Source organism: Arachis stenosperma, chromosome 7 (genome assembly GCF_014773155.1).
Source record: "Arachis stenosperma cultivar V10309 chromosome 7, arast.V10309.gnm1.PFL2, whole genome shotgun sequence".
Lineage (NCBI taxonomy): Eukaryota > Viridiplantae > Streptophyta > Magnoliopsida > Fabales > Fabaceae > Arachis > Arachis stenosperma.
In genome coordinates, this window is record NC_080383.1 from 41,992,920 (window position 1) to 42,013,484 (window position 20,565).

The 20,565-nt window shown below is 39.5% G+C and overlaps 1 non-coding gene across 1 annotated transcript; it reads right to left on the bottom strand.

The window, feature by feature from the left end:
- Positions 1-2,218: 2,218 nt before the first annotated feature.
- LOC130942639 (small nucleolar RNA R71) lies at positions 2,219-2,322 on the bottom strand. Its single transcript, XR_009071204.1, has one exon. It is a non-coding gene; the product is annotated as a small nucleolar RNA R71 (small nucleolar RNA).
- Positions 2,323-20,565: the final 18,243 nt, after the last annotated feature.

Here is a 20,565-nt window from a genome sequence, read left to right on the forward strand (position 1 = left end):
AAAATTTTACTTCTGTTTTCGAAAAAATTATTCTAAATTTTTAAGAATAAATTCTAGTGTTTCATGAAGCATGTTGTATCCTGGTTGGCTATAAAGCCATGTCTAAATTCTTTTGAACTGAGGCTTCCTCTTCACATGCTTGATCTATGTATGCTAAAGCTTGGCTGGCTATTAAGCCATGTCCAATTTCTGGACTGGAGCTTTAGACTAACATTGAAAGATTCCTAGAATTCTTATTAAAAATTTTGAATTTCTTATTTTATTTTGCCTATATGTTTTCGAAAAAATATACAAAAATCCAAAAAAAATATAAAATCATAAAAATAAAAAATATTTTGTGTTTTTTGTTTGAGTCTAGAGTCAATTTTAAGTTTGGTGTCAATTACATGTTTTTAAAATTCTTGTATTTTTCAAAAATTCATGCATTCATGGTGTTCTTCATGATCTTCAAGTTGTTCTTGGTAAGTCTTCTTGTTTGATCTTTGAATTTTCTTGTTTTCTGTCTTTTCTTGTTTTTCATATGCATTTTTCGTTTGTTAGAGTCCAAGCATTAAAGATTTCTAAGTTTGCTGTCTTGCATGTTTTCTTTTCTTGAAAATTTTTCAAAAATAAGTCTTGATGTTCATCTTGATCTTCAAAGTGTTCTTAGTGTTCATCTTGACATTCATAGTGTTCTTGCATGCATTATGTGTTTGATCCAAAATTTTCATGTTTTGGGTCATATTTGTGTTTTTCTCTCTCATCATTAAAAATTAAAAAAAAAATAAAAAAATATCTTTTCCTTTTTTTCTCTCAAAATTTCGAAAATTTGAGTTGACTTAGTCAAAAAATTTTAAAATTAGTTAGTTCTTATAAGTCAAGTCAAATTTTCAATTTTAAAAATCTTATCTTTTCAAAATCTTTTTCAAAAATCAAATCTCTTTTACTTTTATCTTATGATTTCCGAAAATTTAAAACTATTTTTCAAAATCTTTTTCTTATTTTATTTCAAATTTTCGAAACTTAACTAACAAGTAATGTGATTGATTCAAAAATTTGAAGTTTGTTACTTTATTGTTAAGAAAGGTTCAATCTTTAAATTCTAGAATCATATCTTTTAGTTTCTTGTTAGTCAAGTAATTAATTTTAATTTTAAAAATTAAATCTTTTTCAAAATATCTTTTATATCATATCTTTTTCAAAATTTTATCTTTTTCAAAAATTTGATTTAAAAATATATTTTCTAACTTCTTATCTTTTCAAAATTGATTTTCAAATCTTTTTCAACTAACTAATTGTTTTGTTTTGTCTATTTCTTATCTTTTTCAAAACCACCTAACATCTTTTCTCTCTTTAATTTTCGAAAATACCTCCCTCTTTTTCAAAAAAAAAATCTTTTTAATTAATTAATTGTTTTAAATTTTAATTTTAATTTTATTCTCCTTTAATTTTCGAAAATCACTAACTACTTTTTCAAAATTTATTTTCGAAAATTTCTCCCTCTCTCATCTTATTCTATTTATTTATTCATTCACTAACACTTCTCTTCATCTCAAGAATCTGCTCCTATCTTCACCCTTGTGTTTGGATTCTTGACTCTTTTTCTTCACTCTTATTTCCTTTCTTCTTCTACTAACATAAAGGAATCTCTATACTGTGACATAGAGGATTCCTCTTCCTTTTCTGTTCTCTTCTCTTTCATATGAGCAGGAATAAGGAAAAAGGCATTCTTATTGAAGCTGATCCGGAACTTGAAAGTACTCTGAAGAGGAAACTAAGAGAAGCTAAATTACAACAATCCAGAGACAACCTTACTGAAATTTTTTAACAAGAAAAGGATACGGCAGCCGAACCCAACAACAATAATGCAAGGAGGATGCTTGGTGATTATACTACACCTACTTCCAAGTTTGATGGAAGAAGCATCTCAATTCCTGCCATTGGAGCAAACAATTTTGAGCTGAAACCTCAACTAGTTGCTCTAATGCAACAAAACTGCAAGTTTCATGGACTTCCATCAGAAGATCCCTACCAGTTTTTAACTGAGTTCTTGCAGATCTGTGAGACTGTTAAGACTAATGGAGTAGATCCTGAAGTCTACAGGCTCATGCTTTTCCCTTTTGCTGTAAGAGATAGAGCTAGAACATGGTTGGACTCACAACCTAAGGATAGCCTGGACTCTTGGGATAAGCTGGTCATGGCTTTCTTGGTTAAATTCTTTCCTCCTCAAAAGCTGAGCAAGCTTAGAGTGGATGTTCAGACCTTCAAGCAAAAAGATGGTGAATCCCTCTATGAAGCTTGGGAAAGATACAAGCAGATGACCAAAAAGTGTCCTTCTGACATGTTTTCAGAGTGGACCATGATAGATATATTCTATTATGGTCTGTCTGAGTTCTCTAAGATGTCACTGGACCATTCTGCATGTGGATCCATTGACCTAAAGAAAATGCCTACAGAAGCTCAGGAACTTATTGAAATGGTTGAAAATAACAAATTCATCTACACTTCTGAGAGGAATTCCGTGAATAATGGGACGCCTCAGAGGAAGGAAGTTCTTGAAATTGATGCTCTGAATGCCATATTAGCTTAGAACAAAATGTTGACTCAGCAAGTCAACATGATTTCTCAAAGTCTGAATGGATGGCAAAATGCATCCAACAGCACTAAAGAGGCATCTTCTGAAGAAGACACTTATGATCTTGAAAACCCTGCAATGGCAGAGGTAAATTACATAGGGGAAGCCTTTGGCAACAACTATAACTCCTCATGGAGAAATCATCCAAATTTCTCATGGAAGGATCAATAAAAGCCTCAACAAGGCTTTAATAATGGTGGAAGAAATAGGCTCAGCAATAGCAAGCCTTATCCATCATCTTCTCAGCAACAGATAGAGAATTCTGAGCAGAGCACCTCTAACTTAGCAAACTTAGTCTCTGATCTGTCTAAGGCCACTTTAAGTTTCATGAGTGAAACAAGGTCTTCCATTAGAAATCTGGAGGCACAAGTGGGCCAGCTGAGTAAGAAAATCACTGAAACTCCTCCTAGTACTCTCCCAAGCAACACTGAAGAGAATCCAAAAAGAGAGTGCAAGGCCATTGACATAATCAACATGGCCGAACCTAGAGAGGAAGGAGAGGACGTGAATCCCAATGAGGAAGACCTCATGGGACGTCTCTCAAGCAAGAAGGAGTTCCCTATTGAGGACCTAAAGGAATCTGAGGCTCATATAGAGACCATAGAGATTCCATTAAACCTTCTTCTGCCATTCATGAGCTCTGAAAACTATTCTTCCTCTGAAGAGGATGATGATGTAACTGGAGAGAAAGTTGCTCAATATCTAGGAGCCATCATGAAGCTGAATGCCAAACTGTTTGGTAATGAGACTTGGGAAGGTGAACCTCCCTTGCTCATTAATAAACTAGATACTTGGGTTCAACAAACTTTACCTCAAAAGAGACAAGCTCCTGGCAAATTCTTAATACCCTGTACCATAGGCACCATGACCTTTGAGAAGGCTCTGTGTGACCTAGGGTCAGGCATAAATCTTATGCCACTCTCTGTAATAGAGAAGCTGGGAATCATTAAGGTACAGCCTGCCATATTCTCATTGCAAATGACAGACAAGTTAGTAAGACAAGCTTATGGATTGGTAGAGGACGTGTTGGTAAAGGTTGAGGGCCTTTACATCCCTGCTGATTTCATAATCTTAGACACTAGGAAGGAGGAGGATGAATGCATCATCCTTGGAAGACCTTTCTAGCCACAGCAGGAGCTGTGATAGGTGTTAACAGAGGATAATTAGTCCTTCAATTGAATGGGGACTACCTTGTGTTTAAGACCCAAGGGGGTTCTTCTTTAATAATGGAGAGGAAGCATGAAAAGCTTATCTCAGTACAGAGTCAAACAGAGCCCCCACAATCAAACTCTAAGTTTGGTGTTGGGAGGCCACAACCAAACTCTAAGTTTGGTGTTGAATCTCCACATCCAAACTCTAAGTTTGGTGTTGGGAGTCTACAACATTGACCTGATCACCTGTGAGGCTCCATGAGAGCCCACTGTCAAGCTAGTGACATTAAAGGAGTGCTTATTGGGAGGCATCCCAATTTTTATTTATCTTATTTTATTTGTCTTTTATTGTTCTTTTATGTTTTATTAGGTTCATGATCATGTGGAGTCACAACATAAATATTAAAATTAAAAACAGGATCAAAAACAGCAGAAGAAAAAGCACACCCTGGAGGAAGGGCTTACTGGCATTTAAACGCTAGTAAGGAGTATCTGGCTGGCATTCAACGCCAGAACAGAGCATGGATCTAGCGTTGAACGCCAGAAAAAGTAACATCCTGGCATTTAAACGCCAGGAAAACACCCTGAGAAGAGCTGGCACTGAACGCCAGAAATAAGCATGGAACTGGCATTCAACGCCAGAAACATGCTGCAAATGGGCATTGAACGCCCAAAACAAGCATGAAGCTGGCGTTCAACACCAGAACCAAGCATCAATCAGGCGTTGAATGCCAGGATTGCATGAAAAGGGCGTTTTACACACCTCATTGGTGCAGGGATGTAAATCCTTGACACCTCAGGATCTGTGAACCCCACAGGATCATCTTAGGATCTGTGGACCCCACAGGATCCCCACCTACCTCAACTCACCTTCTTTCCTCTTCACACAATCCAATAATACTCTTTCCCAAAACCCTTCACCAATCACCTCAATCTCTCTTCCCCATCACCTCTTCACCACTCACATCCTTCCACTCTTCCCCATAAACCCCACCTACCTTCAAAATTCAAAATCTCTTTCCCACCCAAACCCACCCTAAATAGCCGAACCTACTCCCTTTCCCTCCACTATATAAACCCCTCCATTCTTCTTCATTTTAACATGACACAACCCTCTCTTCTCCTCCTTGGCCAAAACACAACCCTCTCTCCCTCTCCTCCATATTTTCTTCTTCTTCATCTATTCTTTCTTCTCTTGCTCGAGGGCGAGCAATATTCTAAGTTTGGTGTGGTAAAAGCATAAGCTTTTTTTGTTTTTCCATAACCACCTATGGCACCTAAGGCCAGAGAAACCTCTAGAAAAGGAAAAGAGAAGACAAAAACTTCCACCTCCGAGTCATGGGAGATGGAGAGATTCATCTCTAAAGCCCATCAAGACCACTTCTATGATGTTGTGGCCAAGAAGAAGGTGATCCCTGAGGTCTTTTTCAAACTCAATAAAAATGAGTATCCAGAGATCCGACATGAGATCCAAAGACGAAGTTGGGAAGTTCTGACCAACCCCATTCAACAAGTCGGAATCTTAATGGTTCAAGAGTTCTATGCCAATGCATGGATCACTAAGAACCATAATCAAAGTGTGAACCCGAATCCAAATAATTATCTTACAATGGTTCGGGAAAAATACTTAGATTTCAGTCCGAAAAATGTAAGGTTGGCGTTTAACTTGTCCATGATGCAAGGAGATGCACGCCCCTACACAAGAAGGGTCAACTTTGATCAAAGGTTAGACCAAGTCCTTATGGACATATGTGTTGAAGGAGCTCAATGGAAAAGAGACTCCAAAGGCAAGCCGGTTCAATTAAGAAGATTGGACCTCAAGCCTGTGGCTAGAGGATGGTTGGAGTTCATCCAACGCTCCATCATCCCCACTAGCAACCGATCCGAAGTTACTGTGGATCGGGCCATCATGATCCATAGCATCATGATTGGAGAGGAAGTAGAAGTTCATGAAGTCATCTCCCTTGAATTCTACAAAATAGCCGAAAAGCCCTCTACCTTGGCAAGGCTAGCTTTTCCTCATCTTATTTGCCATCTATGCTACTCAGCTGGAGTTATCATAGAAGGAGACGTCCTCATTGAAGAGGACAAGCCCATCACTAAGAAGAGGATGGAGCAAACAAGAGAGCCCACTCATGGATCCCAAGAGACGCATGAGGAAGCTCATCACCAAGAAATTCCGGAGATGCCTCAAGGGATGCACTTTCCTCCCAACAACTATTGGGAACAACTCAACACTTCTCTAGAAGACTTGAGTTATAATATGGATCAATTAAGGGTGGAACATCAAGAACACTCCATCATTCTCCATGAAATTAGAGAAGATTAAAGAGCAATGAGGGAGGAGCAACAAAGGCAAGGAAGAGACATAGAAGAGCTCAAGGACATCATTGGTTCTTCAAGAAGAAAGCGCCACCATCACTAATGTGGACTCATTCCTTGTTCTTATTTCTCTGTTTTTCGATTTTTAAGCTTTATGCTATCTATGTTTGTATCTTTATTACATGATCATTAGTATATAGTAACTATGTCTTAAAGCTATGAATAATTCCGTGAATCCTTCACCTTTCTTAAATGAAACATGTTTTTAATACAAAAGAACAAGAATTACATGAGTTTCGAATTTATCCTTGAATTTAGTTTAATTATATTGATGTGGTGACAATACTTTTTGTTTTTTGAATGAATGCTTGAACAGTGCATATTTTTTATCTTGTTGTTTATGAATGTTAAAATTGTTGGCTCTTGAAAGAATGATGAACAAAGAGAAATGCTATTGATAATCTGAAAAATCATAAAATTGATTCTTGAAGTAAGAAAAAGCAGTGAATAGCAAAAGCTTGTGAAAAAAAAAGAGAGAAAAAAAGTGGCAAAAAAAATAATAGAAAGAAAATGAAAAAGCAAGCAGAAAAAGCCAATAGCCCTTAAAACCAAAAGGCAAGAGTAAAAAGGATCCAAGGCTTTGAGCATCAATGGATAGGAGGGCCCAAGGAAATAAAATTCAGGCCTAAGCGGCTAAATCAAGCTGTCCCTAGCCATGTGCTTATGGCATGCAAGTCCAAGTGAAAAGCTTGAGGCTGAGTGGTTAAAGTCGTGATCCAAAGCAAAAAGAGTGTGCTTAAGAGCTCTAGACACCTCTAACTGGCGACTTTAGCAAAGCTGAGTCACAATCTGAAAAGGTTCACCCAGTTATGTGTCTGTAGCATTTATGTATCCGGTGGTAATACTGGAAAACAAAGTGCTTAGGGCCACGACCAAGACTCATAAAAGTAGCTGTGTTCAAGAATCAACAAACTTAACTAGGAGAATCAATAACACTATCTGAAATTCTAAGTTCCTAGAGATGCCAATCATTCTAAACTTCAAAGGATAAAGTGAGATGCCAAAACTGTTCAGAAGCAAAAAGCTACAAGTCCCGCTCATCTAATTAGAATTAATATTCATTGATATTTTGAGCTTTATAGTATATTCTCTTCTTTTTATCCTAATTGATTTTCAGTTGCTTGGGGACAAGCAACAATTTAAGTTTGGTGTTGTGATGAGCGGATAATTTATACGCTTTTTGGCATTGTTTTTAGGTAATTTTTAGTAGAATCTAGCTACTTTTAGGTATGTTTTCATTAGTTTTTATGATAAATTCACATTTCTAGACTTTACTATGAGTTTGTGTGGTTTTTCTGCGTTTTCAGGTATTTTCTGGCTGAAATTGAGGGATCTGAGCAAAACTCTGATAAGAAGGCTGACAAAGGACTGCTGATGCTGTTGGATTCTGACCTCCCTGCACTCGAAATGAATTTTCTGGAGTTACAGAACTTCAAATGGTGCGCTCTCAACGGCGTTGGAAATTAGACATCCAGAGCTTTCCAGCAATATATAATAGTCCATATTTTATTTGAGATTAGACGACGCAAACTGGCGCTCAACGCCAGTTCCATGCTGCATTCTGGAGTCAAACGCCAGAAACACGTCATGAACCAGAGTTGAACGCCAAAAACACGTTACAACTTGGCGTTCAATTCCAAGAGAAGCCTCTGCACGTGTAAAGCTCAAGCTCAGCCCAAGCACACACCAAGTGGGCCCCGGAAGTGGATTTCTGCATCAATTACTTACCTCTGTAAACCCTAGTAGCTAGTCTAGTATAAATAGGACATTTTACTATTGTATTAGACATCTTTAGATTTTTTTGGATTACCTTATGATCCTTTGATCACGTTCATGGGGGGGCTGGCCATTCGGCCATGCCTAGACCACCATCTCTTATGTATTTTCAATGGTGGAGTTTCTGCACACCATAGATTAAGGGTGTGGAGCTCTGCTGTACCTCGAGTTTTAATGCAATTACTACTATTTTCTATTCAATTCAGTTTATTCCTGTTCTAAGATATTCGTTGCACTTCACCATGATGAATGTGATGATCCGTGACACTCATCATCATTCTCACCTATGAACGCGTGACTGACAACCACCTCCGTTCTACCTTAGACCGAGCGCATATCTCTTGGATTCCTTAATCAGAGTCTTCGTGGTATAAGCTAGAATTGATGGCGGCATTCATGAGAATCCGAAAAGTCTAAACCTTGTCTGTGGTATTCCGAGTAGGATTCAGGGATTGAATGACTGTGACGAGCTTCAAACTCGCGATTGTTGGGCGTGATGACAAACGCAAAAGTATCAATGGATTCTATTCCGACATGATCGAGAACCGATAGATGACTAGCCGTGCTGTGACAGAGCATTTGGACCTTTTTCACTGAGAGGATGGGATGTAGCCATTGACAATGGTGATGCCCTACATACAGCTTGCCATGGAAAGGAGTAAGAAGGATTGGATGAAGGTAGTAGGAAAGCAGAGATTTAGAAGGAGCACAGCATCTTCATACGCCTATCTGAAATTCCCATCAATGATTTACATAAGTATTTCTATCTTTATTTTCTGTTTATTTATTATTATTATTCGAAAACTCCATAACCATATATTATCCACCTAACTGAGAATTTCAAGATGACCATAGCTTGCTTCATACCAACAATCTCCCTGGGATCGACCCTTACTCACGTAAGGTTTATTACTTGGACGACCCAGTGCACTTGCTGGTTAGTTGTGTGAGGTTGTGAAGAAAGTGTTGAGTTATAAACGTGCATACCAAGTTGAATGCCATTATTAGAGATCACAATTTTGCCCACCAACTATTACTGAGCTTTAATCAAGTCTCATTTTTGAGCAATCTTGCTCAAAATTGCTTTCAAGATAATGTTTGACTCTCTGTCCATTAACAATGAACTTTTTGTTAGAATCATTATCCTGATGCTCTACGTAACCATATGGTGACACACCTGTAATCACATATGGTCCTCTCCACCGGGATTTTAATTTCCCGGGTAATAATCTGAGCATAGAATTAAACAGCAGAACTTTCTGCCCCGGCTCAAAGACTCTGGATGACAGCTTCTTGTCATGCCATCTTTTTGCTTTCTCTTTGTAAATTTTTGCATTTTTGAAAGTATTGAGTCTGAATTCCTCTAGCTCATTTAACTGGAGCAATCGTTTTTCTCCAGCTAACTTGGCATCAAGGTTTAGGAATTTGGTTGCCCAGTAGGCCTTATGTTCCAGTTCCGCTGGCAAGTGACAGGCTTTTCCATACACAAGCTGGTATGGAGAGGTCCCTATAGGAGTCTTGAATGCTGTTTTGTATGCCCACAGAGCATCATCCAAGCTTCTTGCCCAATCCCTTCTATGGTTAATCACAGTCCGTTCCAGGATTTTTTTAAGTTCTCTATTAGAGACTTCAGCTTGCCCATTTGTCTGTGGATGATATGGAGTGGCCACCTTGTGGCTAACTCCATATCGAACCAAAGCAGAGTAAAACTGTTTATTGCAGAAATGAGTGCCCCCATCACTGATTAGTACTCTAGGGATACCAAATCTGCTGAAGATGTGTTTCTGGAGAAATTTCAGCACTGTCTTAGTATCATTAGTGGGTGTTGCAATAGCTTCCACCCATTTGGATACATAATCCACTGCCACCAGAATATAAGTGTTTGAGTATGATGGTGGAAAAGGCCCCATGAAGTCAATACCCCATACATCAAATAACTCAATCTCCAAGATCCCTTATTGAGGCATGGCATAACTGTGAGGTAGATTGTCAGATCTTTGGCAACTGTCACAATTAAGTACAAACACTCGGGAGTCTTTATAAAGAGTAGGCCAGTAGAAGCCACATTGGAGGACTCTTGTGGCTGTTCACTCACTTCCAAAATGTCCTCCATACTGTGTTCCATGGCAGTGCCAGAGGATCTTCTGTGCATCTTCTTTAGGCACACATCTATGGATTACTCCGTCTGCACATCTCTTGAAGAGATATGGTTCATCCCAAAGATAGTACTTTGCATCCGTGATCAATTTCTTTGATTGCTGCCAAATGTACTCTTTGGGTATGAATCTCACTGCCTTGTAGTTTGTAATGTCTGCAAACCATGGCACTTCCTGGATGGCAAAGAGTTGCTCATCTGGAAAGTTTTTAGAGATCTTAGTAAGAGGGAGGGACGCCCCTTCTACTGGTTCTATTCGGTACAGGTGATCTGCTACTTGGTTCTCTGTCTCTTTTCTGTCTCTTATTTCTATATCAAACTCTTGCAGAAGCAACACCCTCTGATGAGTCTGGGTTTTGAATCCTGCTTTGTGAGTAGATATTTAAGAGCAGCATGGTCAGTGTACACAATCACTTTTGATCCTACTAAATAAGATCTGAACTTGTCAATGGTATAAACCACTGCAAGTAACTCTTTTTCTGTGGTTGTGTAGTTCTTCTATGCGTCATTTAAAACACGACTGGCATAATAAATGACATGCAGAAGCTTGTCATGCCTTTGTCCCAACACTGCACCAATGGCATGGTCACTGGCATCACACATTAGTTCAAATGGTAATGTCCAGTCTGGTGCAGAGATGACTGGTGCTGTAACCAGCTTAGCTTTCAGAGTCTCAAACGCCTATAGACACTCCTTATCAAAGATAAATGGCGTGTCAGCAGCTAGCAGATTACTCAGAGGTTTGGAGATTTTTGAAAAATCTTTTATAAATCTCCTACAGAATTCTGCATGCCCCAAAAAGCTTCTGATTGCCTTAACATTGGCAGGTGGTGGTAATTTTTCAATTACCTCTACCTTAGCTTGATCCATCCCTATTCCCTTGTTCAAAATTTTATGTCCAAGGACAATTCCTTCAGTCACCATAAAGTGACACTTCTCCCAATTTAAAACTAGGTTAGTCTCTTGGCACCTCTTTAAAACAAGTGCTAGATGGTTAAGACAAGAGCTGAATGAGTCTCCAAATACCGAAAAGTCATCCATGAAGACTTCCAGAAATTTTTCCACCATATTAGAGAAAATAGAGAGCATGCACCTTTAAAAGGTTACAGGTGCATTGCACAGACCAAATAGCATCCTTCTATATGTTAACACTCCGAATGGACATGTGAATGCTATTTTCTCTTGATCCAGGGAGTCTACTGCAATTTGATTATAACCTGAATATCCATCCAGGAAGTAGTAGTATTCATGACCTGCTAGTCTTTCTAGCATCTGGTCTATGAATGGTAAAGGAAAATGATATTTTCTGGTAGCTGTATTGAGCCTTCTATAATCAATACACATACGCCACCCTGTAACTGTTCTTGTAGGAACCAGTTCTTTTTTTTATTATGAACCACTGTCATGCCACCCTTCTTAGGGACGACATGGACAGGGCTTACCCAGGGGCTATCAGAAATAGCATAAATAATCCCAGCCTCTAGTAATTTAGTGACCTCTTTCTGCACCACCTCCTTTATGGCTGGATTCAGCCGCCTCTGTGGTTGAACCACTGGCTTAGCGTCACCCTCCAATAGGATCTTGTGCATGCATCTGGCTGGGTTAATGCCCTTAAGATCACTGATGGACCACCCAAGAGCTGTCTTGTGTGTCCTTAGCACTTGAATTAGTGCTTCCTCTTCCTGTAGTTCTAAGGTAGAGCTTATGATTACAGGAAAGGTATCACCTTCTCCCAGAAATGCATATTTCAGGGATGATGGTAATGGTTTGAGCTTGGGTTTGGGAGGTTTCTCCTCTTCCTAAGGGGTTTTCAGAGGTTTTATTATTCTCTCTGGTTTCTCCAGATCAGGCTGAGCATCTTTAAAGATATCCTCTAGCTCTGATTCGAGACTCTCAGTCATATTGACCTCTTTTACCAGAGAGTCAATAATATCAATGCTCATGCAGTCATTTGGGGTGTTTGGATGCTTCATAGCTTTGACAACATTCAACTTAAACTCGTCCTCATTGACTCTCAGGGTCACTTCCCCTTTTTGGACGTCAATGAGGGTTCGTCCAGTTGCTAGAAAAGGTCTTCCTAGAATGAGAGTTGCACTCTTGTGCTCCTCCATTTCCAGCACCACAAAGTCAGTGGAAAAGGCAAATGGCCCAACTTTGACAATCATGTCTTCAATCACGCCTGATGGGTATTTAATGGAGCCATCAGCAAGTTGGAGACATATGGTGGACGAAATTGTATCTCTTTATAGAATATGATAATAGAATATGGTCCAAGATCAACTTCGTTCAACTGACCAGCAAGTGTACTGGGTCGTCCAAGTAATACCTTACGTGAGTAAGGGTCGAATCCACAGAGATTATTGGTTTGAAGCAATCAATGTTATTTCATTAATCTTAGTCAGGATGTGAAAGAAAATTGTTTGGATTACTTGAACAATAGAGTTACTTGTTTATAAAGGATTATGGAATATATTGGAATAATAAAGAATACTAGCGTTACTTGTTGTGCAGTAATGGAGAATATGTTGGAGTTTTGGAGATGCTTTGTCCTCTGACTTCAACTCTTCCTTGAAATCCTCTTCTCACACGCAGGTTCCTTCCATGGCAAGCTCTTTGTAGGGTGTCACCGTTGTCAGTGGCTACTTCCCATCCTTGCAGTGAAAGCTAATGCACGCACTCTGTCACAGTACGGCCAATCACCGGTTGGTTCCCGCTCCTACTGGAATAGAATCCCTCTTTTGCGTTTGTCACTAACGCCCAGCAGGTTAAAGTTTGAAGCACGTCACAGTCATTCAATCCCGGAATCCTACTCGGAATACCACAGACAAGGTTTAGACTTTCCGGATTCTCATGAATGCTGCCATCAATCTGGCTTATACCACGAAGATTCTGTTAAGGAATCTAAGAGATATTCATTCAATCTGATGTAGAACGGAGGTGGTTGTCAGGCACACGTTCATGGGTTGAGGAAGGTGATGAGTGTCACGGATCATCACCTTCTCCACAGTTAGGCGCGAATAAACATCTTAGATAAGAACAAGCGTGTTTGAATGGAAAACAAAGGAATTGTATTAAATCATCGAGACGCTGCAGAGCTCCTCACCCCCAACAATGGAGTTTAGAGACTCATGCCGTCAAAAGTATGTAATTCAGATCTGAAAATGTCATGAGGTACAAGATAAGTCTGTAAAAGTTGTTTAAATAGTAAACTAGTAACCTAGGTTTTCAGAAAAATGAGTAAACTAAGATAATTGGTGCAGAAATCCACTTCTGGGGCCCACTTGGTGTGTGCTGGGGCTGAGACTAATGCTTTCCACGTGTGGAGGCCTTTCTTGGCGTCAAACTCCAGGTTTTGACGTGTTTTGGGCGTTCAACTCCGGATCATGACGTTTTTCTGGCGTTTAACTCCAGACAGCAGCATGTACTTGGCGTTCAACGCCAAGTTACGTCGTCTATCCTTGCGCAAAGTATGGACTATTATATATTGCTGGAAAGCCCTGGATGTCTACTTTCCAACGCCGTCAAGATCGCGCCAAGTGGACTTCTGTAGCTCCAGAAAATCCATTTCGAGTGCAGGGAGGTCAGGATCCAACAGCATCAGCAGTCCTTTTTCAGCCTAAGTCAGATTTTTGCTCAACTCCCTCAATTTCAGCCAGAAAATACCTGAAATCACAGAAAAATACACACACTCATAGTAAAGTCCAGAAATATGATTTTTGCCTAAAAACTAATATTATTTAACTAAAAACTAATTAAAACATGCTAAAATCTACATGAAATTACCCCCAAAAAGCGTACAAAATATCCGCTCATCACAACACCAAACTTAAACTGTTGCTTGTCCTCAAGCAACTAGATGAATAAAATAGGTTCTAACAGAAATTAAGAAGTAATATATTTTAGAGTTTTAATTGAAGCTCAGATTCTTATTAGATGAGCGGGGCTTGTAGCTTTTTGTTTCTGAACAGTTTTGGCATCTCCCTGTATCTTTTAAATTTCAGAATGATTGGCATCCTTAGGAACTCAGAATTCAGATAGTATCATTGACTCTCCTAGTGTAGTATGTTGATTCTTGAACACAGTTATTTTATGAGTCTTGGCTGTGGCCCTAAGCACTTTGTTTTCCAGTATTACCACCGGATACAAAAATGCCACAGACACATAACTGGGTGAACCTTTTCAGATTGTGACTCAGCTTTGCTAGAGTCCCCAATTAGTGGTGTCCAGAGCTCTTAAGCACACTCTTTTGCTTTGGATCACGACTTTAACCACTCAGTCTCAAGCTTTTCACTTGGACCTTCATGACACAAGCACATGGTTAGGGACAGCTTGATTTAGCCGCTTAGGCCTGGATTTTATTTCCTTGGGCCCTCCTATCCATTGATGCTCAAAGCCTTGGATCCCTTTTTTACTCTTGGCTAGTGCCCATGGCTTGTGAATATTGTTTTTTTTTTTTTGAACTGCTTTTTCTTGCTTCAAGAATCAATTTCATGATTTTTCAGATCATCAATGATATTTTTCGTGTTCCTCATCCTTTCAGGAGCCAATATTCATCAAATTCAAAGTACATATTATGCACTGTTCAAGCATTCATTCAGAGAACAAGAAGTATTGCCACCACATATAATTAATTATAGTCTTTATTACTAAGAACTCATAAATATAGATTACTTCTTTATTCTAAAAAATCTACTACTTTATTCATGCCTGATGATGATGAGAAAAATAAACTATAGCTTAATTGGAAATAAAATCAAAATAGACATACTAATTACTACTAAATATCTCCTAAGGTGAATTTTAATAAAATAAAAAGAACGCTATCACTAAATTAAAGCAGGAAAATTGGAACTCAGCAACCTGTTGTTTTGAGGAGTGGATGCTCCTCTAATTATTCTGAGTGTGGTTCAAGGATTAATTTTTGGCGCTTCAGCTCCCTTATATCACGCCCTTGCTCTTCCTGTTCCTTGAGCAGTTTGCAGAGCATGCTACTTTGATTATTCTGTTCTTCCTTTATTTGGTCCATAGCTTCTTGCAATCTGGAAATAGAAGCCTCAAGATGTTCCCAATATTCGAATTGGGGCAGTTCTGGGAGGGCTTCTTGTGCTCTCCTCTTGGTTGAATCATCTTGTTGCTGTTGTCTGACCATTGATATTCCAGTAATGGGCTTTTCAATTAGGATATATTCAGTTATTCCCATCTTTACTCCAGCATCTTTGCAAAGCATATAAATTAGGCTTGGATAAGCCAATTTGGCGTCTGTAGAATTCTTGTTTGCAATCTTGTATAGCTCACATGAGATCAGCTGATGGACTTCCACTTCTTTTCCTAGCATGATGCAGTGAATCATGACAGCTCTTTTGATGGTAACTTCAGAACGGTTGCTGGTGGGTAATATGGAATGACTAATAAAATCCAGCCAGCCTCTAGCTACTGGTTTTAGATCTTCTCTTTTGAGTTGAACTGGGTTGCCAGTTGTACTGGTAGTCCACTTGGCTCCAGGAACGCATATATCTTCCAAGATCCTGTCCAATCCTTTATTGATCCTCATCATTCTCCTATTAAAGGAGTTTGGGTCATCCTTCAGTTGAGGAATCTTGAATATCTCCCTGATTTTGTCAGCATTGGTATGAATGATCTTTCCTCTGACTACGGTCTTGTGGTCAAAGATAGCTGCTCCAATGATTCTTTGCCTTTCTGTCTGCCATAGATTAGCATAGAATTCCTGAACCATGTTCCTTCCCACTTTCGTTTCAGGATTGGCCAGAATTTCCCAATTCCTATTTCGAATCTGCTCTTGGATCTCCGGATATTCATCTTCTTTCAGATCAAATCTGACTTCCGGGATCACTGATCTGTGACTCATTATCTTGTAGTAATGGTCTGAATGTTCTTTAGTTAAGAACTTCCCTTGATTCCAGAGGGGCTTTGGATTGCTCTTTTCCTTGCCCTTTTGGGTGGTTTGCTTCCCTCTAGGGGCCATGATCAAGAGACACAATAGTTTTTGTGATCACGGGTAAAACACACCAAACTTAGAGCTTTGCTTGTCCTCAAGCAAAAGAGAAGAAAGAAGAGGCAATGAAGGAGAGCAGGTGTTGGATGGTGTTGAGGAGGAAGTCGCCGAACACAAGATATAGGGAGGGGGGTGGGTAAATTTCGAAAAAAATAAGAAAGAGATAAGATAGAAGATATGATTAGAAAAAGATATAATTTAAAAAAAGAGAAAGATATGAAATTTTTTTTTTTTTTTTAAAAGATAGAATTGAAATTTTTAATTTTGAAAAAGATTTTAAAAGATAGTAGATGTGTTGGAAACAAATTTGAAAAGATGATGGATTGAATTGGAAAGCCAATTGGTTTTATAAATTAAGATACATTTGATATTTTTGAAAAAGAGATTTTAAAAATTTGGATTTTTAGAACACTAATTTGGATTGAGGGGTGATGATTTAAAACATGTTTATGCAAGAAATCATGGTTTGAAACACAAAAAAAAATAAAAAAAAATTTGGATTAAAAACGAAATTGTACCTCCTCCCCACCATCCTGGCGTTAAACGCCCAACTGCTGCATGGTTTGGGCGTTTAACGCCCACATGTTGCTTCTCCTGGGCGTTCAACGCCCATTTGGTGCTTCTTTCTGGCGTTGAACGCCAGGAAGTCCTTCTTCACTGGGCGTTTTTCTGAACGCCCAGGATGCTAACAGACTGGCGTTAAACGCCCAGAAGGTGCATCTTTCTGGCGTTTAACGCCCAGAAGATGCTCCTTTCTGGCGTTTAACGCCCACATGGCTACCTTCACTGGCGTTAAACGCCCAGTGAGAGCTTCTTTTGGGCGTTTAACGCCCAAAGTATTTCTTACTGGCTTTTTCATGCCAGTGAGCTTCCAATTTTCCCTGTAACTCTGTGACTTCAACCAATTGCTATTTCACCTTTGAAGATACTTGAACCTATATCTGTAAAGAAAAGAAAATTTATCTAATTAGTAAATAAACTTTGTAAATGGCTGGGTTGCCTCCCAGCAAGCGCTTCTTTAATGTCCTTAGCTGGACTGTCACTGATCTTCAATGTAATCTCAGTCTTGAGCATTCTTGCTCAAAATTATCTTCAAGATAGTGTTTAACTCTTTGTCCATTGACAATGAACTTTTTGTTAGAGTCATTATCTTGAAGCTCTATGTAGCCATATGGTGATACACTTGTAATTACATATGGACCTCTCCACCGGGATTTTAATTTCCCGGGGAATAATTTGAGCCTAGAATTAAATAGCAGAACTTTCTGCCCTGGTTTAAAGACTCTGGATGACAATTTCTTATCATGCCATTTTTTTGCTTTTTCCTTGTAAATTTTTGCATTTTCAAAAGCATTGAGTCTAAACTCTTCTAGCTCATTTAACTGGAGCAATCGTTTTTCTCCAGCTACTTTGGCATCAAGATTCAGGAATCTGGTTGCCCAGTAGGCCTTATGTTCCAGTTCCACTGGCAAGTGACATGCCTTTCCATACACAAGCTGGTATGGAGAGGTCCCTATAGGGGTCTTAAATGCTGTTCTGTATGCCCACAGAGCATCATCCAAGCTTCTTGCCCAATCCTTTCTACGGTTAATTACAGTCCGTTCCAGGATTCTTTTAAGTTCTCTATTTGAGACTTCCGCCTGCCCATTAGTCTGTGGGTGATATGGAGTAGCCACCTTGTGGTTGACTCCATAACGTACTAGAGCAGAGTAGAGCTGCTTATTACAGAAATGAGTACCCCCATCACTGATTAACACTCTGGGGATACCAAATCTGCTGAAGATATGTTTCTGGAGGAATTTTAACACTGTTTTAGTGTCATTAGTGGGTGTTGCAATAGCTTCCACCCATTTGGATACATAATCCACTGCCACCAGAATATAGGTGTTTGAGTATGATGGTGGGAAAGGTCCCATGAAGTCAATGCCCCATACATCAAACAACTCAATTTCCAAGATTCCTTGTTGAGGCATAGCATAACTGTGGGGCAGGTTGCCTGATCTCTGGCAACTATCACAGTTAAGCACAAATGCTCGGGAATCTTTATAGAGAGTAGGCCAGTAGAAGCCACTCTGGAGGACTCTTGTGGCTGTTCGTTCACTTCCAAAATGTCCTCCATACTGTGATCCATGGCAATGCCAGAGGATCTTCTGTGCTTCTTCTTTAGGCACACATCTACGGATTACTCCGTCTGCACATCTCTTAAAGAGATATGGTTCATCCCAAAGATAGTATTTTGCATCTGTGATTAATTTCTTTGATTGCACCTTACTGTACTCTTTGGGTATGAATCTCACTGCCTTGTAGTTTGCAATGTCTGCAAACCATGGCATTTCCTGGACGGCTAGTAATTGCTCATCCGGAAAGGTTTCAGAAATTTCAGTGAGAGGGAGGGACGCCCCTCCCACTGGTTCTATTCGGGATAGGTGATCTGCTACTTGATTTTCTGTCCCTTTTCTGTCTCTTATTTCTATATCAAACTCTTGCAGAAGCAGCACCCATCTGATGAGTCTGGGTTTTGAATCCTGCTTTGTGAGTAAATATTTAAGAGCAGCATGATCAGTGTACACAATCACTTTTGATCCTACTAAGTAGGATCTGAATTTGTCAATGGCGTAAACCACTGCAAGTAGCTCTTTTTCTGTGGTTGTGTAATTCTTCTGTGCATCATTTAGCACACGGCTGGCATAGTAAATGACATGCAGAAGCTTGTCATGCCTTTGCCCCAACACTGCACCAATGGCATGGTCACTGGCATCACACATTAGTTCAAATGGTAATGTCCAGTCTGGTGCAGAGATGATTGGTGCTGTAACCAATTTAGCTTTCAGAGTTTCAAATGCTTGCAGACACTCCTCATCAAAGATAAATGGCATGTCTGCAGCTAGCAGGTTGCTCAGAGGTTTGGCGATTTTTGAAAAATCCTTTATAAACCTCCTGTAGAACCCTGCATGTCCCAGAAAGCTTCTGATTGCCTTAACATTAGCAGGTGGTGGTAATTTTTCAATTACTTCTACCTTAGCTTGGTCCACCTCTATCCCTTTGTTCGAAATTTTGTGCCCAAGGACAATTCCTTCAGTCACCATAAAGTGACATTTTTCCCAGTTTAAAACCAGGTTAGTCTCTTGGCATCTTTTCAGAACAAGTGCTAAATGGTTAAGGCAGGAGCTGAATGAGTCTCCAAATACTGAAAAGTCATCCATGAAGACTTCCAGAAATTTTTCCACCATGTCAGAGAAAATTGAGAGCATGCACCTCTGAAAAGTTGCAGGTGCATTGCACAGGCCAAATGGCATCCTTCTGTATGCAAATACTCCAGATGGACATGTGAAGGCCGTTTTCTCCTGATCCTGGGGATCTACTGCAATTTGATTATAACCTGAATATCCATCCAGGAAGCAGTAGTATTCATGACCTGCTAATCTTTCTAACATCTGGTCTATGAATGGTAAAGGAAAATGATCCTTTCTGGTGGCTGTATTGAGTCTTCTGTAATCAATGCACATACGCCACCCTGTAACTGTCCTTGTAGGAACCAGTTCATTTTTTTCATTATGAACCACTGTCATGCCACCCTTCCTAGGGACAACTTGAACAGGGCTCACCCAGGGGCTGTCAGAAATAGGATAAATAATCCCAGCCTCTAGTAATTTAGTGACCTCTTTTTGCACCACTTCTTTCATAGCTGGGTTCAGCCGCCTTTGTGGTTGAACCACTGGCTTGGCGTCATCCTCCAACAAGATCTTGTGCATGCATCTGGCTGGGCTAATGCCCTTAAGATCACTAATGGACCACCCAAGAGCTGTCTTGTGCGTCCTTAGCACTTGAATTAGTGCTTCCTCTTCCTGTGGCTCTAAGGTAGAGCTTATAATTACAGGAAAGGTTTCACCTTCTCCCAGAAATGCATATTTCAAGGATGGTGGCAATGGTTTGAGCTCGGGTTTTGGAGGTTTCTCCTCTTCTTGAGGGATTTTCAGAGGTTCTATTATCTTCTCTGATTCCTCCAAATCAGGCTGAACATCTTTAAAGATGTCCTCTAGCTCTGATTCGAGACTCTCAGCCATATTGACCTCTCTTACTAGAGAATCAATAAGATCAACACTCATGCAGTCATTTGGGGTGTCTGGATGTTGCATGGCTTTAACAACATTCAACTTGAACTCCTCCTCATTGACTCTCAAGGTTACTTCCCCTTTTTGGACATCAATGAGGGTTCGGCCAGTTGCTAGGAAAGGTCTTCCTAGAATGAGAGTTGCACTCTTGTGCTCCTCCATTTCCAGCACCACAAAGTCAGTAGGAAAGGCAAATGGCCCAACCTTGACAATCATGTCTTCAATCACGCCTGATGGGTATTTAAAAGTTGGTACTCGAATTAGTTATTCGATAAATGTTGAAATTTAAAAGTTATTTATCTATTAACTTGTAATATTTAATATAGTATTTAGACTTTTCTTTTAAATTACAATACATTTTA